The sequence below is a fragment of the Gopherus flavomarginatus genome, chromosome 6 (genome assembly GCF_025201925.1).
Source record: "Gopherus flavomarginatus isolate rGopFla2 chromosome 6, rGopFla2.mat.asm, whole genome shotgun sequence".
Taxonomy (NCBI): domain Eukaryota; kingdom Metazoa; phylum Chordata; order Testudines; family Testudinidae; genus Gopherus; species Gopherus flavomarginatus.
Genome location: NC_066622.1, coordinates 66,757,083 through 66,784,568, shown reverse-complemented (window position 1 = coordinate 66,784,568; position 27,486 = coordinate 66,757,083). Strand labels below are relative to the sequence as shown.

At 49.0% G+C, this 27,486-nt stretch overlaps 1 protein-coding gene across 1 annotated transcript in view; it reads right to left on the bottom strand.

Annotated features, from left to right (window-relative positions):
- Nucleotides 1-27,486, bottom strand: part of SCD (stearoyl-CoA desaturase) — an 870,279-nt gene that overhangs the window by 623,013 nt on the left and 219,780 nt on the right. The gene's annotated exons all lie outside the window — the stretch shown is intronic.

The following is a 27,486-nucleotide window of genomic DNA, read 5'->3' as shown; positions in this document are numbered from 1 at the left end:
GCACCCCAACACAAGAAAACAGGAATCATGATTTCTAAGGCAAAAATTGAGGCCGAAGAACAAATCAAAGAAGCTGAACACAGGCGACAACTGGAAATAAAACAAAAAGAGATGGAGATGAAAGAAAGAGAAGAACAGATCAAAGAGGCAGCCTACCAAAGAGAACAGGCAGCCAAAGAGGCAGCCAAAGAGGCAGCACACAAAAGAAAACTAGAAGAAGAAGAGGTGGCCTACCGAAGGAAACAAGCAGAAGATGAGTTGGCCCACAGAAGGAAGCAAGAAGAAGAGGAGGCGGCCCACCGCCGAGACATGGAAAAACACCAAAAAGAAATGGAAAAACAACAAAAAGAAATGGAAAAACAACAAAAAGAGAATGAAGAGAAGGAAAAACAGAGAAAACATGAACTGGAGATGGCAAAAGCTGGGCTGCCTGTGCCAGCCAACCCTAACAACCCGGCGCCAAATATTGCTCCACAGCACAGGAAATTTCCCACCTACAAGGCAGGTGATGACACCGAGGCCTTCTTGGAAAACTTTGAAAGAGCCTGTCTTGGGTACAGCATCCCCGAAGACCAGTACATGGTAGAATTAAGGCCACACCTCAGTGGACCTTTAGCAGAGGTGGCAGCTGAAATGCCTAAGCACCAAATGAATGACTATAAACTTTTTCAAACCAAGGCCAGATACAGGATGGGGATAACCCCAGATCATGCCCGTCGGCGCTTCAGAACCCAAAAGTGGAAACCAGAGGTGTCATTTCCCAAACACGCCTACTACATTGCAAAAAACTATGAGGCCTGGCTAACAGGAAACAACATTCAAACCTTGGAAGAACTGAACCTCCTCATACAAATGGAGCAGTTCTTGGATGGTGTTCCTGAAGACATCACACGGTACATACAAGATGGAAACCCCAAGAATATCGCTGAGGCGGGGGAGATTGGAGCCAAATGGATGGAACTGGCAGAAAGCAAGAAAGCTACTGTCAAGGGGAACGATTACCCCAGGGGGCACACAGACCATAAACCCTACAACCGAGGACAGCCAAAGACCCCACATACCACCCAAGTAAAGCCACAGATACCCTACCCTTCAACCTCACCAGTCTCCAGTAACTCACCTCGGCCCAGTGACCCATCAGATGGAAGATGCTTTAAGTGTAATGAACTGGGACATATCAAGGCCAAGTGTCCCAAGAACACCATGCGAGTGCAATTCATTACACCACCATCACACCAAAGATCCCCAGGCCCGGATGCCTCTCAAATACCCTTGGAGCGAAGGGAAAATTTGAGAGTGGGCGGAAAGAAGGTTACTGCGTGGAGAGACACGGGGGCACAAGTGTCAGCTATCCACCAATCCTTCGTTGACCCCAAATTCATCAACCCAAAGGCCAAAGTTACAATTTACCCCTTCATGTCACAAGCTGTAGACTTGCCTACAGCTCAACTGCCTGTCCAGTACAAAGGCTGGTCAGGAATGTGGACTTTTGCAGTCTATGACAATTATCCTATCCCCATGCTACTGGGGGAAGACTTGGCCAACCAGGTGAGGCGGGCCAAGAGAGTGGGAATGGTTACACGTAGCCAAACCAGGCAAGCTTCCAGACCCATTCCTGTTCCTGAGCCGTCCACAGAGGCCCCGTCTGTGTTACCAGAGACCCAGACAGAGGTAGTGGACCCGGATTCCATGCCTACCACTGAAACAGCCACAGCATCTCCAGTCCCAGGCCCGGAACTGGAACAGCAACCAGCACCAGCAAGTGCAACTACATCTTCAAACTCAACGCCAGAGGGCGCCAGCGAGCCAAAACTGGCAGAAGCAACAGACAGCCATACCCAAAAGGCTCAGCCAGAGCCTGAAATACCCTCAGGTGCACCAGCGGAGAGCGGTTCACCAGCAACGGAAACAACCCCATCACCTACATCGCTTCCAGAGGGACCAAGCCCAAGTCCACAGTCTGAGGAAGAACTGGTGACCCCAGACTCAAGGGAACAGTTCCAGACTGAGCAGGAAGCGGATGACAGCCTTCAGAAAGCTTGGGCGGCGGCACCGAGCACCCCACCGCCTCTCAGCTCTTCTAATCGATCCCGGTTTGTTATAGACCAAGGACTTTTATACAAGGAAATTCTTTCTGGTGGACACCGGGAAGAATGGCAGCCGCAAAAACAGTTGGTGGTTCCAACTAAGTACCGGGGGAAGCTCTTAAGCTTAGCCCATGATCATCCCAGTGGCCATGCTGGGGTGAACCGAACCAAGGACCGGTTGGGGAAGTCCTTCCACTGGGAGGGGATGGGCAAGGACGTTGCCAAGTATGTCCGGTCTTGTGAGGTATGCCAAAGAGTGGGTAAGCCTCAAGACCAGGTCAAGGCCCCTCTCCAGCCACTCCCCATAATTGAGGTCCCATTTCAGCGAGTAGCTGTGGATATTCTGGGCCCTTTCCCAAAAAAGACGCCCAGAGGAAAGCAGTACGTACTGACTTTAGTGGACTTTGCTACCCGATGGCCAGAAGCAGTCGCTCTAGGCAACACCAGGGCTAACACTGTGTGCCTGGCCCTAACAGACATCTTTGCCAGGGTAGGTTGGCCCTGCGACATCCTTACAGATTCAGGGTCTAATTTCCTGGCAGGGACCATGGAAAAACTGTGGGAAACTCATGGGGTGAATCACTTGGTTGCCACCCCATACCACCATCAAACCAATGGCCTGGTGGAAAGGTTCAATGGAACTTTGGGGGCCATGATACGAAAATTCATCAACGAATTCTCCAATAATTGGGACCTAGTGTTGCAGCAGTTGCTGTTTGCCTACAGGGCTGTACCACATCCCAGTTTAGGGTTTTCACCATTTGAACTTGTGTATGGTCACGAGGTTAAGGGGCCATTACAGTTGGTGAAGCAGCAATGGGAGGGGTTTACGCCTTCTCCAGGAACTAACATTCTGGACTTTGTAAGCAACCTACAAAGCACCCTCCGACACTCTTTAGCCCTTGCTAGAGAGAACCTAAAGGATGCTCAAGAAGAGCAAAAGGCCTGGTATGACAGACATGCCAGAGAACGTTCCTTCAAGGTAGGAGACCAGGTTATGGTCTTGAAGGCGCAACAGGCCCATAAGATGGAAGCATCATGGGAAGGGCCCTTCACGGTCCAAGAGCGCCTGGGAGCTGTAAACTACCTCATAGCATTTCCCAATTCCTCACTAAAGCCTAAAGTGTACCATGTTAATTCTCTCAAGCCTTTCTATTCCAGAGACTTACAGGTTTGTCAGTTTACAGTCCAGGGAGATGATGCTGAGTGGCCTGACGGTGTCTACTACGACGGGAAAAAAGACGGTGGCGTGGAAGAGGTGAACCTCTCAACCACTCTGGAACGTCTGCAGCGGCAGCAAATCAAGGAGCTGTGCACTAGCTTCGCCCCATTGTTCTCAGCCACCCCAGGACGGACTGAACGGGCATACCACTCCATTGATACAGTTCTAGAAGGAAATCGCCGCCAGTGAGCTTCCCCACTGTCTGCAATTTGGGGGGCGTGTCATAAACAGATAGCTAAGGGTTAATGTCTCTTTCACCTGAAGCACCTGACCAGAGGACCAATCAGGAAACCGGATTTTTTCAACTCTGGGTGGAGGGAAGTGTGTGTCTGAGTCTTTGTTTTCTGCCTGCCTGCTTTCTCTGAGCTTTGGAGAAGTAGTTTCTTTTTTCTAGTCTTCTGTTTCCAAGTGTAAGGACAAAGAGATCAGATAGTAAGTTATATGGTTTCTTTTCTTTGGTATTTGCATGAATATAAGTGCTGGAGTGCTTTGATTTGTATTCTTTTTGAATAAGGCTGTTTATTCAATATTCTTTTAAGCAATTGACCCTGTGTTGTATCATCTTAATACAGAGAGAACATTTGTACTTATTTTTCTTTCTTTTTATATAAAGCTTTCTTTTAAGACCTGTTGGAGTTTTTCTTTACTTCAGGGAAATTGAGTCTGTACTCACCAGGGAATTGGTGGGAGGAAGAAATCAAGGGGAGATTTGTGTGTTGGATCGCTAGCCTGATTTTGCATTCCCTCTGGGGGAATAGGAAAGTACTTTTGTTTTCAGGATTGGGAACAGAGAGGGGGAGTCTCTCTGTGTAGTTTCACAGAACTTGTGTCTGTGTATCTCTCCAGGAGCACCTGGAGGGGGGAAGGGAAAAAGGATTATTTCCCTTTGTTGTGAGACTCAAGGGATTTGGGTCTTGGGGTCCCCAGGGAAGGTTTTTCAGAGGGACCAGAGTGCCCCAAAACACTCTAATTTTTTGGGTGGTGGCAGCAGGTACCAGGTCCAGGCTGGTGGCTAAGCTTGGAGGTTTTCATGCTAACCCCCATATTTTGGACGCTAAGGTCCAAAACTGGGACTAAGGTTATGTCAACGACCCGTTGTAGTCTCCCTTTAACCAGTTCCTTATCCACCTTTCAATTTTCATATTGATCCCCATCTTTTCCAATTTAGGTAATAATTCCTCATGTGGAACTGTATCCAATGCCTTACTGAAATCGAGGTAAATTAGATCCACTGCATTTCCTTTGTCTAAAAAATCTGTTACCTTCTCAAAGAAGGAGATCAGGTTGGTTTGGCACGATCTGCCTTTTGTAAAACCATGTTGTATTTTGTCCCATTGACCTCAATGTCCTTGACTACTTTTTCCTTCAAAAATTTTTCCAAGACCTTGCATACTACAGATGTCAAACTGACAGGCCTGTAGTTGCCTAGATCACCTTTTTCCCCTTTTTTGAAGATAGAAACTATGTTAGCAATTTTCCAGTCATACAGTACAACCCGAGTTTACAGATTCATTAAAAATTCTTGCTAATTGGTTTGCAATTTCATGTGCCCGTTCCTTTAATATTCTTGGATGAAGATTATCTGGGCCCCTTGATTTCGTCCCATTAAGCTGTTCGAGTTTGGCTTCTACTTTGGATGTGGTAATATCTACCTACATATCCTCATTCCCATTTGTCATCCTACCATTATCCCTAAGCTCCTCATTAAAGACTGAGGCAAAGTATTTGTTTAGATATTGGGCCATGCCTAGATTATCCTTAATCTCCACTCCATCCTCAGTATTTAGCAGTCCCACTTCTTCTTTTTTTGTTTTCTTCTTATTTATATGGCTATAGAACCTTTTACTATTGGTTTTAATTCCCTTTGCAAGGTCCAACTCTACATGGCTTTTGGCCTTTCTAACTTTATCCCGATGTAAGCAGAGTCAGGATAAGCTCTACACTGACATCTGGTGGAAAGAATTTCAGAGAGTGTATTTGCATAGGCACGCCTACCCTATCCCAGACTCCCAAGCTGTGGGACTGCTTGGTGACAAATTGCTCACCCTCAGTTGGGTGGTACTGGCTAGACATGGGACATGGGTTCCAAAACCCAGAGAATTGAGAGAGGCTGGGGACAGGTATTTGTGCCTGGTGGTGTAGTCTCCTTGTGGAGCCAGAAGCACCAGTTGCACTCTCCACTGTGGAATGTCAGAGTTGATTTTTTTATTCCCTTAAGAATTTAAATACAGGTTACTGAGCTGAAATCACTTTGGGTTAATGGTGCACTAGCACTGGGGCTCCCCCCACTAAGAGCTGAGATCACTAATTGCTGAAATCACTAAAGAGCTGAAATAACTGAGCTGAGAGCACTGAGTACTGTGCTAACTAGTGGGGGAGCCTGAAGATATGCTGTGGAACAGAGCGGCTGGCGGAGTGGAGCAGTTGTGGGGACGGCTGGAGCGGATCACGGGACAGCTGGTGGCAGCAGAGCGGCTGACAGAGTGGAGTAGCTGTGGGACGGGTGGAGCGGCCCACAGAGTGAGCGGAGCTGAGCAGTTTGCAGAGAGAACTGGAGCAGCTCATGGAGCAGAGCAGCTGGTGGAGCGGAGCAGTTTCTGAGGACGGCTGGAGGAGCAGCGTGGAGCGGCTGGTAAAGCGGAGCAGTTCGTGGAGAAGGTGGAAGCAGAACCCACGGAGAGGCAGGGCAGTTGGCCCCCGACCACGTAAGGTGCCCCTTTCTATCCAGGCTGGTGGGGAGGGACCTCTACAGATAAACTCTCAAACTCTGGGGTGGCATTGACCAGAGACTTTTGGGTTGTTGGACTTTAAAACCCTAAGGGGAAAAAGGACAGTGCCAAACGTACTTGGAGGTGGGTTTTTGTTTATGGTTTGTGTTATAACCCTGTTTGTGGTGTTTCTCCAATGGGATGCCGCATTAATTCCTTCCTTTATTAAAAAGATTTTGCTACACTCAGACTCCGTGCTTGAGAGAGGGGAAGTATTGCCTCCTAGAGGCGCCCAGGGGGGTGTGGTATGTGAGTGTCCCAGGTCACTGGGTGGGGGCTCGAGCCGGTTATGCATTGTGTTACTGAAACGGAACCCCTGGATACTGAACCCGGCCCTTGTTGCTGCCAACTCAGAGGGGCAGAAGGGTTACACCTACATGTTCTGACTTCAATAAGGTAGCTTTCCTTGCTGATCACTCCCATCTGCCACTTCTTGTAGGCTTTCTGCTTTTGCTTAATCACCTCTCTGAGATGCTTGCTCATCCAGCTTGGTCTACAATGTCTGCCTATGAATTTTTTCCCCTTTCTTGGGATGCAGGCTTCTGATAGTTTCTGCAACTTTGACTTGAAGTAATTCCAGGCTTCCTCCACCTTTAGATCCCCAAGTTCTTCAGTCCAAACCACTTCCCTAATTCCCTTAATTCTTTAAAGTTAGCCCTTTTGAAATCAAATACCCTAGTCACCAATCTATTTTTGTTTATCCTTTTCATTTAGTTTAAACTGAATTAGCTCATGATCGCTCGAACCAAGGTTGTCCCCTACAACCATTTCTTCTATGAGGTCCTCACTACTCACCAAAACCAAATCTAAAATGGCATCCCCTCTTGTTGGTTCTTCAAGTACGTGTTGAAGAAATCCATCAGCTATCACATCTAGGAAAATCTGAGCTTTATTATTATTACTAGCACTTGTCCTCCAGTCTATATCTGGGAAGTTAAAGTCTCCCATGATCACACAATTCCCATTAGTGTTTACTTCATTAAAAACATTAAAAAGGTCTCTATCCATATCCAAATCAGATCCCAGCAGTCTATAGTACACCCCAAGCACTATCTCAGGGGAGGCTCTAGTAGCTTTCTTTCCCAGTGTGATTTTTGCCCAGACAGACTCTTTCTTATCCATTCCATCACTTTTTATTTCTTTACAGTCTACCTCATCATTGATATATAATGCTACTCCACCACCTTTGCCTTTATTTGTGTCTTTCCTAAACAGCACATACCCTTCAATACCTGTACTCCAGTCATGACTACTATTCCACCATGTTTCTGTTATCCCTATAATATCTGATTTCACTTCCTGCACCAGTAACTCTAGTTCCTCCATTTTGTTACCTAAGCTCCTTGCATTGGTGTGCAAACATCTTAATTCTTGCTGCTTGGCTTCACTCACATTCTTTACCCGATTAGGCATAGACATTCTACCACCAGTATCACCTATTAGAATTGTATCTACAGTACCCTTCCTCCTTATATCTTCTCCTACCCACGACAGTATCCTTTCTTATTTTGTTTTCTTCCCTCTCAATGTTAAAATCTGGCATGGAGATTATGGAGATCTCCCAACCATCTCTCCCCAATTCCTAAAGCTCTCTTAATCAGTTGTGCCAGCCTCCATCCTAGAAGTCTATTTCCCTCCCTACTCAGGTGAAGTCCATCCTGAGAGAACAGTCCTCTGTCCATGAATGCCTACCAGTGGCCATACATCCCAAAGCCCTCCTTTTAGCACCACTGCCTGAGCCATCTGTTGAGCGCCATAATCTTGTCACACCTTTGTTGCCCTTTTCTAGGAACAGGCAGAATCCCACCTGAAGATCATCTGAGCCTCGATTTGCTTAAGTGTCTTCCCCAACCTGGCATAGTCTCCTTTGATACATTCCAGCGAGAATCTAGCTGTATCATTCATTCCCACATGAAGGACAATCAGCAGATTCTTTCCTGCTCCCGTTAGAATCCTCTTCAGCGTCAGGTCCACATCCCGTATTTTAGCACTTGGCAGACAGCACACCCTTCTGTTCTCTGGATCAGCTCTGGTTACAGGCCTGTCTACTCTTCTCAGTAAGGAGTCCTCAGTCACGTAGACCTGCCTTTTCCTGGTGATAGTGCGATTCTCCAGTCTATCCCCTGTTCCCTCTGGCTGCAAGTCCTCTCGATTCCTATTCACCCTGCAATCCTCTGCAACCCATCCCGTATCCTCCTGGGGCTCATGTTTGGTGTCATCTCCATTGACTCTTCCCTTCTCTTTATAGGACTAGCTGCTCTTCTCTTCTTCCTTGCCCTCTCACCTTCAGCGACCACCTGCTCTGCCCCTTCTTCATTTTCCAACTCCGCAAACCTGTTCCTGAGTTGTAGTGCTCCTTCACTAATCTGTCTTTTCCTCTACCTGGTTCGCTTAGTCACATGCTTCCACTGTCCACTTTCCTCACCCAGCAGTCTCCCCTCAGAGTTCTTTAGTCCTGCTTCCATCTGCAAGTCTGAGCTTTTCCCTTCAGCCTCCTCATGTCTTTGCTCCGTCATCTGCTCGAACCCCCTTCTAAACTCGACCAGAGTTTCCACCTGCATTTCCAATCCTCGGATTTTTTCTTCCATCAGCTCTATCAGGTGGCACTTCATGCAGACAAAACTCTTTTCAGGTACCCCCTCCAGGATCACGTACATGCCACAGCTTCCACATCCAGTTATCTTCATTGTGTCTTCCACTGCTTGGGTCACTACAACTGCTGCCTCTGTACCTGTCATAGGCTTCCCACCTAAATCCTGTAAATCTGAGAAACACAAACCAACCCAAAACACCACCACCCACAGCAAAACAAACCCCCAACAAGCACCAAGACACTGCTAGAACATTGCACACTCTCTTCAGTAGCCTCTGCATTCCTCTGCCTGCCTTTCAGTCTTCCCCGAAACTCCCACTCAAAGTCCCCTGTTCACAGCTCTGTTTGCTGGCTCCGGTGCCGCTGCAGCTGTCTATGCCACTGCCTGACTGGCTGGATACCTTTATAGGACCCCTAGTCAGAGAAGCGCCGCCCCCTAATCAGGGCTCAGCTTCTCTCCCAGCACACTGCCCCTACTAGCCTCCACACATACAAATACAACTACAACTAGCTACAAATACCTTCTCCTCCAAAAGAAATCCCACTCAGACTCCCCTGTTTACAGCTTTGTTTGCTGGCTCCTGTGCCTCTGCACAGAGACCTCCTGGCTCCAGGGCCAGCAGAGAAAAAACTGCTATGTAAGCCCTTTGGGGCAGGTACCAGCTGTGTGTGTATGCACAGCCAGGGGCGGCTCCAGGCACCAGCACGCCAAGTGCGTGGCTGGGGCGGCAAGCCACGGGGAGCGCTCTGCCAGTCGCTGCAAGGGTGGCAGGCAGGTTGCCTTCGGCAGCATGCCTGTGGAGGGTCCGCTGGTCCCGCAGCTTCAGCGGACCTTCCGCAGGCGTGCCGCCGAATCCGCGGGACCAGGGACCTCCCACAGGCAAGCCTGCCTGCCGTGCTGGGGGTGGCAAAATACCTAGAGCTGCCCCTGTGTACAGCACCCTGCGGAATGGGGCCCAGTCCGTGAGTTAGTGACAATGATCTGCAACCTTCCTGCAGCCTCTGAAATCCACCACAACTTCCTTCATACCATGGAGAAGAGTTCAGTCTACTCCAACTTCTCCACAGCTGAGAAAGCAGCTGGTGATGCAGAAGAGGTGTTGCAATCCACCACAGGCAGAGCAGTCCTGATGCTGAGTTACTGTACGGAGAAGCCAAGCAAGAAAGGCAGAACTTTTCCTTGAGCTTTTCTCTCCAGCGGCATCTACAGCAAGAGCCCAAAAGGAGGATGAAGCAGATCATGGGGCCCTTCAGCAAAAGCATGGGCACAGCACACCCGAGAAGTGGTCAGCAGGGAAAGCATGTGCATCTGCAGGCCAGTGGCTGCATCCATATGTGGGTACCTGCGTGTTTGCATGAGCTGGTGCATGGTGTCTGAATCCTGGTTTCACATGCATGTTTCTGTGTGTGCCTGTCTGGGGGTCTCTGCACACACATGCATCTGCGTTAGTGTGTGATTGTGTGTGTATGCATACGGATATGTTGGTATAGGAGGGTATACGTGATCATGCACTGTTTGTACAGCACCTTGCATAATGGGGTCATGGACCAGCATTGGGGCTCCTAGAGACTACTGCCATGCAAATAAATAAGTAATGTGTGTGTATGATCCTGTTTCCCTGTGTGTTCACAGCTGTGTGTCTCTGCCTAGACAGAGGTGGAGCCAGTGCTCAGCTCTGGCTCAGGATTAACTCCGGACTAGTGTTTGGCCTGTGAAGTTGAACCACTGATAGCATTTGGGCCCTGAGTCAAGGGCACTGAAATCTCAAGCTGTGCTCCCCACAGCTCAGCCCCACATACTGAAAATCCCATGAGAACAGCTGCTCTTGCGAGATTGCAGAGGCATCCAAGTTGGCACCAGAAACGACAGGCTTTCTCCGGTTTCTTGATCAGACTCAAAGCTGGAACCACAGGGTGGTTCAGAGCCAGCTGGATTTCAGACTGTCCCCTCCCCAAAATTCAAAGGAGCTGAGAGGCAGAGTCCTGGGTTTGGCCCATCTCTGTTTGTGTTTCTGAACATGTGAACACTGACCTGCTAAATGGTGCATGAAGACAGGCCAAGCCTGAAATACACTCTCCAAGCACCACAGGTAACTCCACTGCCCTTTCTCAGCCTTCAGCAACTTACTAGGCACAGGACTACTGCAGATCAGGTGTCAGCACTCTCCAAAGTGGACCAAGAAACTGCCCAACACTGAATCAGGTTCCTTTAAAATAGCTATTCACCTGCCTTAAACAAATACTGCCCTGTTGAGCCCATATAGAACAAGGGCGCCACCCTGTGGCGAGATCGAAGAATTTCACTTTCACAAACTGATCACAGTGGCTAGAAGGTCGGTGATCATGTGCCCCACCTCCAGGAGCATATCCTGCAGTGCGGCCGCTTTGCCCACCAATTCACATTCCTGCTGGACGCACATTCAGCCAAATTAGCAGCTGCTGCTTGTTCAGTGCAGGACTCTCCCATGTGCTGACCACCCAGTGAGTCAGAAGTACTGATATTCTCCCTTTATCCTGGCTAACTAGAGCAGTAGTGATTCCTCCTTAAGTTACTTGTATCCAAGCCAGACACCTTAAAGCCATCCCAATTGCTTTACTTGTTTCCTCTTAGCCCTGAGTACAAAAGGCAGAGTGGGACCCAGAGCTCCCTCGCCCATAGGCTGAACTATAACCCCATTACTGGGCTCACTCTGCCATTCTCAAATGAGTCCCTTAAAGCAACCCCAGGGCTGGGTTGTACTTACCATCGCTGCCCAACGCTGGGCCAGAATTTCCACTGCCAACTGCCCCTTTAACTGCAGAACCAGGACGTAGCTAACAGCCTATTAAACAAGCCACCCCAATGCCGGGCTGTACTGCACCACCAACAGCTCCACCAAAGATCCACCTCCAATATCTTCCCTGCTGCCCCTCCCAAGAAAAAGTTAGCGTGCACAGAACATACAGATGGTCAGGGAGGAGCCGGGCACTTCTTCAGCAAGGTACCTGGAAGATGACAGGCAGTGTGCCATTGTTGCAGAGATGGTAGGCCATAACCTGACAGCTGCACAACTGCTCCAAGGGTGACATGGTAACCTGGCACATGCTCCAGGGGTGAAAGGCTGCATGGAAGCAACAGACAATAGCCGCCTAGCCATACAGCTATGCAGTAACCATGCCGCTGCTCCAGGAGGAATAAGAAATGCCCTGACAGCTGAACAGCTCCTGTCAGAGGTGACAGGCAATAACTGCCTCGCTGTGCAGTCACTCCAGGAGGCACAGGTAATCATCACTGTACAAACCCACTAGCACTCCAGAGGTGTCAGGCAATCACTGCACAGCCACTCCTAAGATGGCAGGCAACAATCTGACAGCCGTACAGCTACTCTAGAGGTGACAGGTAATAATTGTAGAGCTGTGAAGCCACTCCAGGAGGGACAGGTAATCATCACAGTACAAGTACACTGCCACTGCAGAAGTGATAGGCAGGGATGCAACAGCTTTACAGCTGCCCCTTGTGTGCAAGGCAAAAACGGAAGCTGGAAAAGTGACCAACAACAATCTGACAGCTGTACAGTCACTCCAAGAATGACAGGCCTATTTTGCCTTGTGGGATCACAACAGCCTGTGTCACGTCTAGAGGTAAGAGGCTGGCATGGCACTCACTTAGTGCAGCACCACCACCTACAAGACTCTGACTGTTGTACAGCCTTCTCAGGGTGACAGGCACAGCAGGGTCAGCGTACACAGTGATTCTGCAGTTGCAATCTCCACTCCTTGCAGAACAATCTCAATGACTTTTTCCAGGGGTTGTGAAGAAAATCTTGCCAAACTGACTTGACTGTGCATCAACCCAATGACGCCTGCAGACAGCCTGAACTAAGATCTCAGAAAGGTGTAAACTGCCCCCATCCACCACAATAGTATGTTGGCTCTGGAACCCGAAGATGGTTATTTAAAATGACAATGATGATGATTTCAATGCTGCTGATTTTAGCAGAAACTTCCAGCTAACGAGCCTATTCCACAGCCCCAGACTGCACTGAATAATTTCTCCAGTTCTAACAACTCCAACTGCCCCTTACAAGCTGTCCAAACCTCCAGCTTGCTCCCGGGCAACTTTGGCAGTGCCATCAGGCATTGTCAAGATCAATGTTTTCGGCATGCTGAAGACTGGCAAATACCCTGTCCCTACAAACGAGTTGAACTGACCATCAATCCCCCCCAACCCAGTTCAATCAGTTCCCGATTTAATTCAGAAAATTCCTCATTTCCTAATTTACGAAAAGTGGGAGAAATGCAGAATCCAGGTGTCTTGCTGCAGAACCTGCAGGAGCTGCCAGTGGAGTACGCAGAACCCAGGCAATGATTGAACAGCTGTACAGCTCCTCTGAGATGTGAAGACAGTAGCCCCAGGGGTAACAGGCCAGAGTCATCCAGAGTGACCTTAGAGTGGTATTGCTGACCTGGTGTAAGAGGCCATAACCAAACAGCTGCACTGCATGTCCAACCACTGCAGGCGCTTACCGTGCAGCAGCTTGGCAATAGGCAGACAGTAAAAGCCTCGTCTTCAGAGCTCCTCAATACCTGCAACCGCGACTGAAGCCAACGGGACCTCTAAGTGCTCAGCCTAGGGGCGCCTCCAGACCAGCAGCAGCAGCAAAGCCTTGTGCCCAAATGCTGTGGAATTCCGGGAGACAGCTCAGGGTTTCCCTGATGTCGAAAAGCATCACCTGCTCCATGGATGGGCCTTGTTCCTTCCCACTCAGATCTCAGGCACTTTCTCTCCAGATGAGGCCAAGCCACAAAGCTGGAAGGGAGTATGAATGAGAGGTTCTCTCTAAGCCCGGTTCACCCACCCTCTGGATCCACAGCAATGCTGCAAGGCAGAGAGCAATGCTCGTGTCAGCTGTCGATGTGGTTCCTACATTGCCAGGGCACAGCCTACATGCCAGCTAGTGCTCCTTAAGCCCATCCGTGGGCTACAGAGTCACCTGCCCACTCCAGCAGCTGAACCCTTCCCTGACTGGGGACAGAACAGGTTCATGGAGGCCGGTTGTTTGCAGTGGGAATCAGAGCCTCTCACCTTCAGCCCTAGCAGCAGGACTGAGAGGAACTGTCCTGTGATGATCACTGGAGGTCCAGGAGAAACATGGCTGGGGCTCAGTCCCATTCTCCCAGGCCTCAGGAGAAACACAAGCACCAGCTGCGAGCCTCTGAAGAGAGGCCATGGAAGGACAGGCCATGGAGACTGGCAGGTGAGGATAGGGTTGCTGTACAGGAACATGCAATCCAGGGGAAATCCCCCAACAGCTGCTTCCCTGCAAACCTGCCTCCTCCCCACACATACTCAGGTGTGCCTGGGAAACTGTGCCCAAGTCACCTGCAGGGCTTACCATTAGCATTCTCCACCTCACCCTGCACAAGCTGCTCAGAGGAACCTGGCCCTGAGGAAACCATGTGGCTGGAGAACACAGCTGGGAACCACCCCACTCACCACTTCACACACGAGCCATGGGAACAGTTCGGGGATAGCCCATGCCAGTGCACATGGATCACACACACGATGGACAGATGCCTCAAAGCCAAACTTCCCTTCAATGTTTGCACACATTCATTATGGAACTGGCCTGTGTTTTCACTGCCCTTGGCATCTGGCCTTCACTCTCCCCAGTCCTCCAGCCACTCAGCCTCCCTCACACCATTTGTGGGGAAGTTTGAGCTCCAGTCATTGATTTCACACTTGAAGGCACTACTAAAAATTTACTCTGCTCTTGGTTGTTAATGTAAGCCATCCAATCAGGGAGCAAACATTATATCACATGACGTATGGAACTCATCACCAGCACAACTCAGATTCTGAATATTCACAAATGAATTCTCGCTGAAGAGATCCACCAGCTGTTTGAATACGGAAGGACCCTGAGAATTTCACCATCTTTTCCCAGAGAATCCACAAATGGGTGAAGTGCATCCAGTAAATAATCCATCACAGATTATTCACCCAGCTCTAAACAGGATCCGGGAAAACACTCCCCTCTACGGCTGCTCCCTAGGATCCTGGAAAAATTGTGTCGTTTCCCCTACTCACCCACATAAATGGACAGCAGGAAATGCTAACACACTGATACCTGTCACTCTCAAAAGAGTGAAGCTGGGGGAGCGAGGGTTTCTAGGTCCAGGGCATAACAAGCTGTCATGTGGCCCCCAAAGCTATGAACAGCACAAGGTTGGGTTCTCAGCACTGCTGAGTGGTCCCAGGTCCTATCCAAGTGGCTGGAGTTGTGGGAGGCCCGCACTTGGGAAAAATCAGGTCCATACTGTCGACTGGGAACGAATCCCATCAGACCCTGGCTAGGTCGTGCACTACTGCAGACACAATCAGGCTGTGGGGTGTGATTTTCAGAAGCAGTCAGCCCTGGTTTCACTCTATTTCTACTGAAGTCTGTGGGAGTTTTCCCACTGCATGTAGCTGGTGCAGAGTTAGGCCAACTCTGAGTGCTTTCAGAAAACCCCAGTGACAGTATTTCTACAGCATCACACGTATGCAAAGGTGCTTTACAGACAATGGGCCTACACAAAGATGTTACACACGATGTACGAGGAAAGGGGATAAATACTTGGTGGGGGTTAATGTTATAACAGCCTTTAAAAAAGAGAACCTGTTACCATCTGATGGCGCAGTTGCCTGTATGAAATGTGCTGGCTGTCCCAACCCCAAGTGGCACTAATTGCCTTCCTTGCTGGCAATCTCATCACCCAGCCAAGCTCAGGGCCCTATTGCGCTAGGCGCTGGGTAAGAGTAAGAGACAGTCCCTGCTCCTCGTTCTCTTTTCAGTCTGAATGGACAAGACAAAGGATGTGTTCTCCCCATTTTGCAGGTGGGGAATGGAGGCCCAGATTTGCCCAAGGTCATACACGAATCCTGATTCCCTTCTGAGTACCTTAGCCACAAACTCTCCCTGTGTGGAGGAGCCTGCATCGCCACTGCTGAACCTTCTGCAGGAGCTTGAATGTCCTGAACAGCCAGCGGACTGGTGAGAAGTGCCAATCAAAAGTAGAGAAGTGTGAATGCAGCTGAGTTTAGATCCAATTCAGGGGGTCACTGCCCCGTCAAGGGATATATATGCCCTGTAAAGGACAGTGTGTTGCATTTAACTTAACCAAGGTGGGGGGGTGTTACAGGCAGCACTTTGGGGTTGGCCTCATCATCATTCCTAAATACAGCCAGCCATTAGGACAGAGGCTGGGTCCATACCTGGCATATCAGGAGACAGGTGTTCAAAGCCCTGAGTTTGAAGCCAAGTGCGTATGTCTATAGTGACCATATATGGACATCCACAGGGATTCATTAGCCAGTATTATGATGGGGTGGGTATTGTATGCAACTGATGCATGTGTGTCAGTTTCAGTGTTGATCCTTTTGAATCAGAGACTGCGAAGTGAGAATCTGGCTGCACCTCATCTCAGAGTGCTGATGGGGTGCTGCACAATAAAGGGACAAAGGTAAGAGATAGGTTGAAGGGAAGCATTATGGTCTAGTGGTGAAGGCAACTGATCAGGACTCAAGAGCCCTGGGTTATATTCCCAACTCAGAGCCTTACTTTCAACAACTCACTTCATCTCCCCCTGCTACTTTTTGTCTATGTAAACTGCAATCTCTTCCTGGCTGGGCCTGTCTCTTCATGGTTTGCACGGCCCCCAGCAAGCACAAGGGGCTCCTGAACTCTAATTGGATTAATAATTTCAATTACTAGGATTGTTTTTTAACTAAACTGAAGTGGATAAAAATATAAACAGGGCAATTTATTCAACACTCCCACCATTGTTGCCCATTTATTATACACAGAGGTGAAAGTGGGTGCATGACACGGCACAAACAGAAGATGATACAGTCCCTGCCCCACTGTCTAAAGTCTTGATCCTGCAAAGAGATCGATGCAGCCCACACAGAGTCCCACTGAAATCAAATGGGTTTAATGGTCCGTCCACATGGAGCCCTGGGATTCCAGGATTGGGGTCTACATCTGTATTCAGTGTACCCTGAAGAGGAGGCTCATCTTACAGTGGTGCATAAACTTGCCCACAGATTCAGGGACTGATGCTGAAAAGTGCTGAACACCTGCAACTCCCATGTGCATCAGGATCAGGCCCCCTAAGTGTGGCCTGTAGGCTTCTGGCAAGCAACCAACACGGCCGTCAGTGTCACAAAGCCCAGGCTCTGTGTTTTGCAGGCTTCATTCGGACTGTGTACAGAATTCTGCTGCAGGGACGGTTCTGGTGAGGGCCGCGTGGGGAGAGTAGTCCCCAGCAAAGATCAAAACCAACCAGCCTTGGATCAAGCTGGACAGACCTAGCAGATTTCCAGATCCAATCACTGGAACTCTTCATTGGTGTGCACGTTCCCTTCTGGGGGAGATTTTGCCCTTGATAAAGAACAGGCTCATCCCCGGGATAAGGGCTGGGCAGCAGGGGTTTTAGGGTTTGAACCTCCAGGACATATTTCCCCTATTCTTAAACATGCCTCTCCTTGTCCACAGAAGATGGACAGTCCAGGCGGTCATAGGGTGCTCTGCCTTCATACTGCCCTGTCAGAGTGCCTCAGCGCAGACCCAGAGAAGCCACCACCAGAGAAAAGGGAGGAGATCAGCCTCTGTGGTGGATTGGCTCCTTGGCCGCTCAGCTGAGCCCACTGTCACACACTAGCCAAGCGTATCTTTGTCCCCCTCATGGCTGCACCACATCTATGGGCCCATGATTTTAGATCCAGAAGACTGAGATTCGAGCCCCATAGATGACCCACCCAGGTGGTGACTTACATGGAGATCTGAATCGCTGGGCTTCTGATATCTGGGATGAGCTTCCCCAGCCAATGAGTGCTGGTGGGAATGATGCTTTGAGGAATTAGCAGGGCTGAAAGTGGCCCAGTATGGGCCGGTACGGTGAAGCCAACGTTAAAGCGCTGCCGCAGCAAAGGACCCTCCTTAAAGCGCTTCCACAGCAGCGCTTTAACATCATTGACCCTTTTCCCCCACCCCAGACCACTGACAGGAGGGGCAAAGGGGCGCTGCCCTGGGGCCAGTGATTGAAAAGGGCCCAGAGCTCCGGGCTGCTGCTGCCACTACCCTTTTAAATCACCTTTTAAATTTTACCACTACCCTTTTAAATCGCTGCTGGAGCCCCGGACAGCGCAGGCCAGGCAGCGCGGATAGGCTGGCTGGAGGAGGCTGACCCCCAGCCCCACTCCTTCTTCCCAAGGCCCCGCCCCTTCTGCCTAAGGCCTGGAGCAGGGCCCCCATACCAGTAAGTGTTTAATATTACTTTCACCCCTGGGGATTAGCCACTAATCCACTTGATCCCATGACCATTCCCCCAGGCAGGATGGTTCTGAGTCAGTGACTACACATCCTTTTCAAAACGTAGCAGTGAATGGCCAGGCTCTTTGAGGAGCAGAGGAGTGGGCTTGCTGGCCACCTCCTGGCTCCCTCCTCTCTAGGCACAGACACCTGACCAAGGGACTGAAACCCCTGGCAGCTGCCTTGCGCTGGAGGACAAGGCTTGTTGAGCATGGCTGAGTGATCCCAGCCGCTCCTGTCATCGCAGCTGCATGAATCCTCGTTCTCCCAACGCAAGGCTCGCTGCCTCTCTGTATCACCCCATTACATTGCTAATATCTTATTGTTCTTTAAGATTTTGAAACTTGCTGGGAAACATTTACAGATTTTTTTTTTTGCCTGCAGTCACTGTGCCTAATGCCCAGTCATTGAGTGCCATATGTGTTTATATGCACTGCAATTTTCCACTTGATTACATTTTACCACAAACAGTTTCATCCACTCTGCAAAGACAGCAGCAACACATCCATAAGGTTCAGAGCAGCCTGGAGAGCACCACCAGCCCAGATCGACAGAGCTCAGACAGTGGCACAGCCAGTGGCCAGAGCAGCCCAAACAACCGAATGAACTGATACCCAAACACCTCCAACATCATAACCCAGGATGTCTCAGACCTCCCAGACCCCTAGATGGAGCATGCAGAGTTACCCTGCCATCCCTAGCTTGCACCGGGAACATCTGGCTGTCTGAGAGGCAGCAGAACACCTGTAACAGGCAGGGGACACCTGAGACACCTCGGGCTATCCATGAGACAGAGACTCTCCTTGGCGCTCCTGAGCACACAGCTTTTCTGCGAGAAGGTAACGGCACAGAATGCCAAGAGTATTTTGTTCCCCTCTCTGTCCCTGGGTCCCAGATTGTCTCTGTCAGTGAGTTCTGCGTGCCTAGGCTCTAGCATGGCCTCTAGGCAATCTGGCTGAGTGTTACTTTTCCCCCAGGGTAGAGGTTGTCAAGCTTTTCTAAAGCATGGCTCACATTGCATGAGTTGTCTCATGGAGCACATGTTCTTCCCATTGCAATCGGGTGGGCCATCTTCTCTCCCATTCACAACCATATAACATCCTGGCAGCAACTACAATTGCTCACATGGGAAAAACTCCTATTAACTGCCATGGGCTTTGGAGCAGGCCCACTGTGACTGTTTAGGCCCACAAGTCTGTCCTGCTCTGAAACAATCTAGGTCCCCAGCTAAGTAGAGGTACTGGATGTAGGAACATCCAGACTAACAAAACTGTCTATGCTCCACAATCAGGGCCCCCTTTAGAGAAATGCAGTGTAAATTCTTCCCTTCTTTGCATCCATTGCTCCTGGAGAACAGAGGATGTAGCAGAGGATTTCCAGCTACTAAGGACATCGGCACAGACACTACAGCTGGGGGGACATTTTTTCGATGAATAGTTTATTCACCAAAATATGCAACTTCAGTTGATCTGAAACCATTTGCAAATTTGACACAAGTTTGGCCCAAAAAATTATTTCAGGCTACATTCACAAGGGGACTTCTGCATCATTCACAACCCAACCGGAGGAATAGGTGGTGGTACCAGTCTCATAACCCTTTGCCTAGAGCACTCACTTGGAATGGGGCAGACGCAGGAGCAGCGTCAGGGTTTTTGGCGCCCTAGGCGGGAGTCCTTCCAAGCTCCCAGTCGTTGGCGGCAATTCTGCAGCGAGGGGGTTCCTTCCGCGCTCCCGGTCTTCGGGGCACTTCGGCGGTGGGTCCTGGAGCGAGTGAAGGACCCGCCACAGAATTGCCGACGACTACCCAGAGTGCAGAAGGACCCCCCGCCACTGAATTGCCATCGAGGGCGACAAAAGGCCGCCCTCCCAAATTCTGGTGTCCTAGGCGACCGTCTAGGTCGCCTAAATGGAAGTGCCGGCCCTGGGGAGACGGTGCTTCCTCACTCTGGAACTGGGGTTTGAACCTGGGTCTTCCCCATCCTAGGTGAGCGCCCTGTCAGTTATAGGAAGGCACCTTCTCCATGAATCTAGCTCTTTAAAAATACCTGGACACAAAACATTTTGAGTCAAACACAGTGTTTTGTTTGACCTGAAATGGACTTCTTGAGTGGCCTAAAATACTGACAGAGTTCACATTCGATTCAACCCAAACTAATTTTTTTTCTTTTTAGAGCTGCCAATGATTTAAATATCAGTTATTCTCCCAGCTCTACTAGACAAGTCAAATAATCTGACTAGGTACTTCCCCTCCGTATATTCTAGGTTACATGGACTCTATGTTCTTAGCTAGAGAAAAAAAACAAGAGCTCTCAAATCCAGCTCAGGGGAGTTTACATCAGAGCAGCTTCCTGGAGAAGCTCCTTCTACACTTCTATCACTACGTCAGAGCAGGATGGGAGACAGTTTGCAAGTAGGGACTGCAGTTTCAAGCAGTACGATTCAGCTGTATACTCAGGCTGCAGGGTTTGTTACTCTCCCTGTAGCACAGATCTGAGATAGCCAGAAAGAGGGGGCTGCATGCCCAAGGCTCATTATTCTATTACACAAATAGGTTTTCAGATGGCTTTTGGATCTAGCTCATCTCACCGCAGATCTTTAGGGATTTTGCCATGCAGGGATCACCTAGCGTAACATGATGGGGCATCGGACAGGCATGTGGTAGGCCTAGTTTTGCGTTCACGCTAGTGTAAACCAGGAATAACTCCACTAACGTCACTGGAGGTGCATGGCGTCAAACCAGCATAAAGCCAGAACACAGTCAGGCTAAAGCCACTGTGGTGTTAGCAACATTTGGACGTTCCTTCCCCCAGCATGAGGGAGAGTTTTCAAATGTGAGTAGTGATTTCGGGCATCTCACTTTTTGGTTACCCAGCTCTTGGAAAGTACCGCACCTCCACCCTCTGAAAAATCCAGCCTCTTTAAAGGGTCTCAAGTTGGGCTCTCAAAGTCACTAGCGACTTTTGAACATCTCAGCCATAAGATGGTTAGGTAGCTCACGTTACTATTTCACATGAATGTTTTCCATCATGGTTAGTTGTCATTTGTATGAGATGGTGAGAAAAAAAGCAATTTTCTCTTTTAAAAACAATGATAAAACTGACTTTGCAAACAAAAGTAACAATAGAATCCAAATGAACTATTGGAGTCCTCAGAGCTGCCCCTTCCCATGTTAACAAACTCCTTTGAGCTTGGAGGGAGAGTGGAAATACTGCATTGAACTGGTTAACACATATGTGTCACCAATGGCCTCTACTGGGTGTGCTCAACTGTGCATCACAGGCCCTATACGGCAAACAGTCCATGGGGATCATCCTTTAGCAGTGGCTTTGAAGAAGGGAGTGAGATTTATACACACACCCCCTCAAGAAAGCCATGACATTCTAAATGGCGAGGGTGGGCAGTTAAGAGACCACCATAAAATCCATAGCTGTCTGGGACTTCTTACCATACTTTTTAGCCAGCCAAGCTGACCAAGGTCCAGGCACTGATAACATTTCGTAAGCTGGCTTGTCTCATTATTCATGTAGATCCTTTCTGCAGGTGACCAGCACTGGATAAACGCTGTCAAGGACACTGGGCAATTTCACCTCTTTCAACATTTTTATATTTAGGAAAGGTTACTTACTCCGTATTCTTGGCTCTGACAATTCAACCACCAGTGTGTTGCTCAGACAATCTCAGGCTCCCTCTGGAATATACACACCACTAGACAATGGTCTGTGGTCCCAATGGACCACCTCTGAGTAGCTAGAGGACTTTCCCAAAGTGAGTCACATTCAGAGCTGGGAGTAGTGCTCAGGTCTCCTGACTGCTAGTCCTACACCATAACCACAAGGCCAGCTGCCTTCCCCATCAAGATGTGCAGTATGGGCATGGTTGTTCATGATGTGCTTCCACACAAAGGGCCCTGATAGGACGACATGCAATCACCTGCCCTCGGCCCAATGGGGAACCACCTCTGCCAAGCAAGTGCAATCCTCTTTTTAAACTGTACTGTACAGAGTCTCAGGCACAAAATCAATACTCCCTTTAAGGAAACACCAATGTGAAACAATGAGATGGTGACCTCTTCACCAGGGTCCTTCTCTGCTGCTGCCATTGGAGGTCAGGGGCATGCTGTGGGCTGGCTGGGAGGTACGTGCAGCCATCTTTCAACAAGGGTGCCCAAGAGGAGCACTGCCTTTAGGCACGTCACTGAAGAGCTACACTCCCCAGCCCCGGCTTTGTGTCGCTTCATCCTCTGGAGACACAATTTGTCTTCAACGCCAACAGGCAAGGAAAGACAGAGTGAGGGAGTCCCCGTTCACCTTTCTTCGTAGCTGGTGGCCACACCACTTTGAATTGTGACTGTATCAGCTCAAGCCACCCTGGGATTTCACCAGTCTGCAGAAAGTAGGCAATGTTCTCCGCTCTGAGTCTGTTGGGAACTTATCTACACCTCAGCACACTGCCAAGGAGCCCTGAACCTACTAGAGATATTATCTTTCAGTTGGGATACGTTCCTGAATCCATGTAGTCACTAGTGATCTTGTGTGTTTCACAAGACGAGGCACGTCAGCCTCTGTGTGGAACTGGGTAATTACACCCTTCCTGCCTAAACTCTTCCTAGAGTTTTATCAGACTAGAGGTTTCTTTTCCACTGTGTCCAGAAGTTTAGTGCAGCTGTGCTGTGTAGCCGCCACATTCCACCGCAGCAGTGGCTGCATTTCAGTCTTGGAGAAATTAATCTGTACCTTCATCCGGTCTCCTTCATGCTCATGCCTGGCTCACACTTACATGTCCATACTGTAGCCTCTCGTCTAGGACCCTTTTGCTGTCGTCTAGGCTCAGCATGAGGCCCCTCTGCTCAGATCAGCCACATCTCATCATTTCAGACTCCCTTTTCTCTTTCTCCAATTTCTCCTCTTCCGGGATTTTTCATTTCAACCTCCCTCTGTATGCTGGGCCTTCTGACCTTCCCAGACTCCCCTCTGAGAGGGGGGAAGTCATGTGATGCTGAGAGGTGGAGTTTGTTCATCTGGTGAAGAACAAGTCCCTCTAAAAACCTGTGGAGCTACCGGCCTAGGGAGAGTGGCCAGGTTAAGAAGCCCCTCTACAAGCAGAGCTACCCCAGTCCTGTGCTAAAGCACTGGGATTTGGAGTACATTCCTATTACATAGAGGAGAGAGCCCCTCCAGCAGCACAGGACCCCTTGACTCCTGCCTGAGGTGGAGAGATGCTGCATAGCCTGCTGAGAATGGATGGACCACAGCTCTCTAGCCCTAGGCTGGCTCAGGCTCTGAAGGTTGTCCCTACCGCACGCGCTCCCCAAGACTCTACTGGCTGTGGAAGCATGTAGCACATCCAGGCTATGATACAGTGTGTCCATGGGAAATGAACTAGACACACAGACAGCCTTCTTCCTGTACAAGACAAAAGGAATTCTGGGGGCAGTGATTCAGGCTGGCCTCCAGCCAGATACTGTGATCACAGGAGCCCTTGATAGTCCATAGGCAGATCAGGTTAGAAAGTCTATAGCTAGATGGGGTGAGATTCCACAGAGCTGGGTCCCAGACGGGAGCCATAAAAGATGAATAGATTTTAAAGCCAGAAGGGACAGCTATGACCATCTATCCTAACCTCCCCAGACACATCTACTTTCCCTTTGCTTCTTTCCTCTCATCACCCCTCTTCTCCCACATCTCTTCCCTCCAGCCACTTGGGAGGATGCTGTTATTTTCCCCCAATTTCTTCCCATCCAACTTTGCAGCAAAACCAAGATTCAAGAAATGACATGTTCAAGTTGAAGGGAAATGACAGATCCATCACGGCTAACAGTAGCCCACATGGCGCCTGGCCTGGCTGGCGTCCCGCTGCCCATTTCCCAGCTGGCAGTGACAAGAGTCCCCAGTTTGCAGCGGTGTCATTCCAGCAGAAACGGCTGGGCTGATTGGTGAGAGAACACGAGGGTGTCAGAAAGGTGCTCGCAGACATTTCTTGGCTGCCTCAAGGAAATAAAGGCCATTGCTGAGCCTGTCAAAATGATTAATAGCTTACAGAGTATTGGGGGGGGAGGGAGGGAAAGAGAATGGGAGGAAGGAGAGGAAGACAGATGGGACGGGGAGATCTATAAATACATGGGAAGAGCAGGGGACTTAAATAAATACAATATTACCTTTGTGCTTGGAGAGGAGATGGAAACAAGCAACTTGAGGGGGTCATAGTCGCATGCCCAGAGATACAGGGGGAGAGGAGAAAGCCAGAAGATGAGTCGGCAGGAAGTGGGACCCTCCGACACCAGAATCAGAACCACAAGATCCAGGCCTGGGTCCAAGCCTATGGAGCCATCACAAGCTCAGACCTCAGAGTGCTACCCCAGGACTACCAGTTCCGTGTACGACATCATCTGAATGCAGGCTCACCAGTGCCAGGCCCCCGAAACCCTGTGAACGCTGTCTTGGGAGTAGCAGGCTCATAGGGGGGCCCCACACAGTGCCAGATGCTCATGAACAGCCCTGTGAATGCTGGCCTACAAGCATAGCTTCACAAGCAGAGGCTGCCAAACTCCAGGCTGACAAATTCCAGGACCCCCAGCTCCACTCCCTGGAACAGGTTGCCAGCATTTGCCCAACATTCTCACCCTGAGCAGCTGGCAATCCTGCTTGCTAACACACTGTTGCAAGTGGCTTCTTGCCCACATGGGAATATAAGGGAGATGAAAGCAGCTCTGAGACAGAGGAACAAGTATGTGGGCTGAGCAGTTCTCAAGGAGGAATGCTGGGAGCAGCCAAGCTCGGGGAGTAGGTTTGGGGTTGATTTTCTGTTTCATTTTGAGTTCCTTTGGGGAATACAGCCAAACCTCAGGAAATGCAGCCTGTGTGGTCTGCATTTAATGCAGGTTTGTCACTTGGGCTCAACGTACACAGGCTGATGTTTTTAGTTCTGGAAGTTCCCGGTTCGATCCTCTGTCAAACAAGATAATGGTCATTACACAAATATCTCCCATTGAGCCATCCGATCTTTCAAAACAAAAACAAAAACTCTAGCCTTCATTGAGGCAAATGAACCCGACAACTGTGGTGGTTCCAGACCAAACTGTTCTTCAGACAAGACACTACCCAAAAAGTCAGAACAGACTTTGAAAGAAAAAAAAATCATCCTTTTCCCTACTTTCTGATTGCTCCAGAATGGATTGTCCAATTAACCTCAAGCTTTCCACATGCAAACATTGCCTGATGGACAAGAAGTTTCAAGTAGAAAGGACTTGTTTGAGGCAGCTAGGGGATCAGCCAACATTGGGATTCTGGAAGAGAGCGAGTCACTGGATTGAGAACTGGCTACAGCAGCTCCAACTTGGTTTGGTTGTTCAGCACTCACGCACTTATTCTAAAGGCTACTTGGTAATAAACTGAGATGCTCAAAAAACAGCAAAACAACAAAACTAAAGCCAGAAGACCAGGATTATGACTCATGCAAGCCCTGTCTAGAGTCGGGCTCAGTGAGGAAGCTTTACTCACAGAGAGCCCTCTCTAGAGCCGGGTTTAGATTCTGGTGCTGGTGGGCATGGGAATTCCTTGCCACCATGAGAAATGATGCAATTGATTCCAGTTGTTGGGTACTGATTTTACCAGAGGCCTTTGTGATAGTTGGAACTTCTAGGTGTCTTCCAAGAGTCTCCACTAGGATGTAGGTGTTGCAATGCTTCTTGTGCTATTCATGCTAAAAAAGCGTAATCAGCCAGCTTGAGTCTAGCATTTTAGGAACACAAGCTGCCAGAATGGTCAGAGATTCAAAGGCCAGAAGGAACCATTGTGATCATCTAGTCTAACCTCCTGCGTAACACAGGCCAGAGAACTTCCGCAAAATAATTCCTTTTGTATTTGACAATAGCTACCAACCAGATGCTTCAGAAGAAGGTACAAGAAACTCCACAGTAGAGTGTTATGGGAATAGCCTCCCCTCCAATAAAAGCATCCTGACCCCGAAATGACTTCTACACTGAAGCAGGAGGCTTTATATTAAAGCTGATCAACATTGTTTTGGATTTCATAATCTCAGTGAAACAAATGGGATAAAATTTGACTTCTTTCATCACTCCCTCGGATTTTGATCATTTCCTGTTTATATCCCTTTTCTTTTTGGGGGGAAGGGGAGGGAGAGTTCTTATGGTCTGGGAGTTTTGTAAATAATTATTTCTCATTCTAAATCCACAGTAAGTGTGAAAACTGCTGATGGATAGTGCAAAAGAGTAATTAAGGCTCAGTGATTACTAAACATCCGTGCATGAATTTCTCTGGAGCCTAGAGTTGAAGAAAGCGATAGGAAAGGAGCAAGTGAAGGAAAGTGGTAATGGAAACAGATAATTCTTCTGAAGTAAGGCGTAAACATTGTCAAGAGTTGTTAAGTAGCAAGACAGAACAGATTCCTGCTTACCTCAAAATGAGCAGAAAATCGGTGTCTCCAGCCTCTTCAAGATCAATTGAGCCACTGAATGAAACTTTGCTTGTTGAAGTGGAAGAGCAGAGTATTGTATCCAAGCTGCTGCAGATCCCCATCAAAGAATGCAGAAAAAATATATATGGCAAAGAAGTTTTAACCACTCTCTCAACTTCTTATTTTCACTCTCTTAGCAAACTTCTCAGGTGCAGATACCCAACCAGGCTGAAATTTGAGCTTGCCACACTACTGAACCCTGGCTGAGAAAGATGTAAACTAAAACAAGAAGATCAAGACTATTTCGCAGCCGCTACCAATTTATTTATTATTTGAATTACGATTGTGCTGACCCGGGCCCCAGTGTGCTAGGTGCTGGGCAGACACAAAATCAGAGACAGCCCCTGCCCTGGAGAGTTTACAGTCTAAACAGACCAGACAAAAGGTGAGGAAAGGGATGTCATGAGAGTATAGTGATAGGGTGGGATGATTTGCAAGTGTCACAACAGTGCATGATTTTTTGGCAGCTTTTTTAAATTGGGAGGACAGGGCAGGGATATGTTTGGAGGAAGTTAGCTAAAACAGATGCCAACGAAGGGAGGGGACTACAGGGCGAAAGGGGGAGAGTGGAAGCATGGAGGGCAGAAGGAGTGAGGAGGGAATTGGAACAAACACCCAGCTAGGAGATGGAGGGAAATGTCCAGACTGAAAAAACTAGTTGGCCGCCGATAACATCAGCAACTCTTGCATTGTGCACCTTCTCTTCTCTGCTCCTGCTGACTGAATTTCTGGGCAATGGTTTCTTCCTTCCCTGAGCTCACATGGCTTAGAAAAGGGGTGGGGGCCTCGTAATTGGTTGAATCAATCTGAAAGAGGACCAATGGTCCAGCTTCCCACTGACACTGGTGGAACACTCTGGAAGACTAGAAATAATAGTTTGAGACTTCAAATAAGGTGAAATTTCTAACTTCAAGAGTAATTAACCACCAGAATAACTCAGGTAGGGATGTGGTAGATTCTCCCCCGCTTTAAGGCTTTAAATCAAGATGGGATCTTTTTCTAACACATA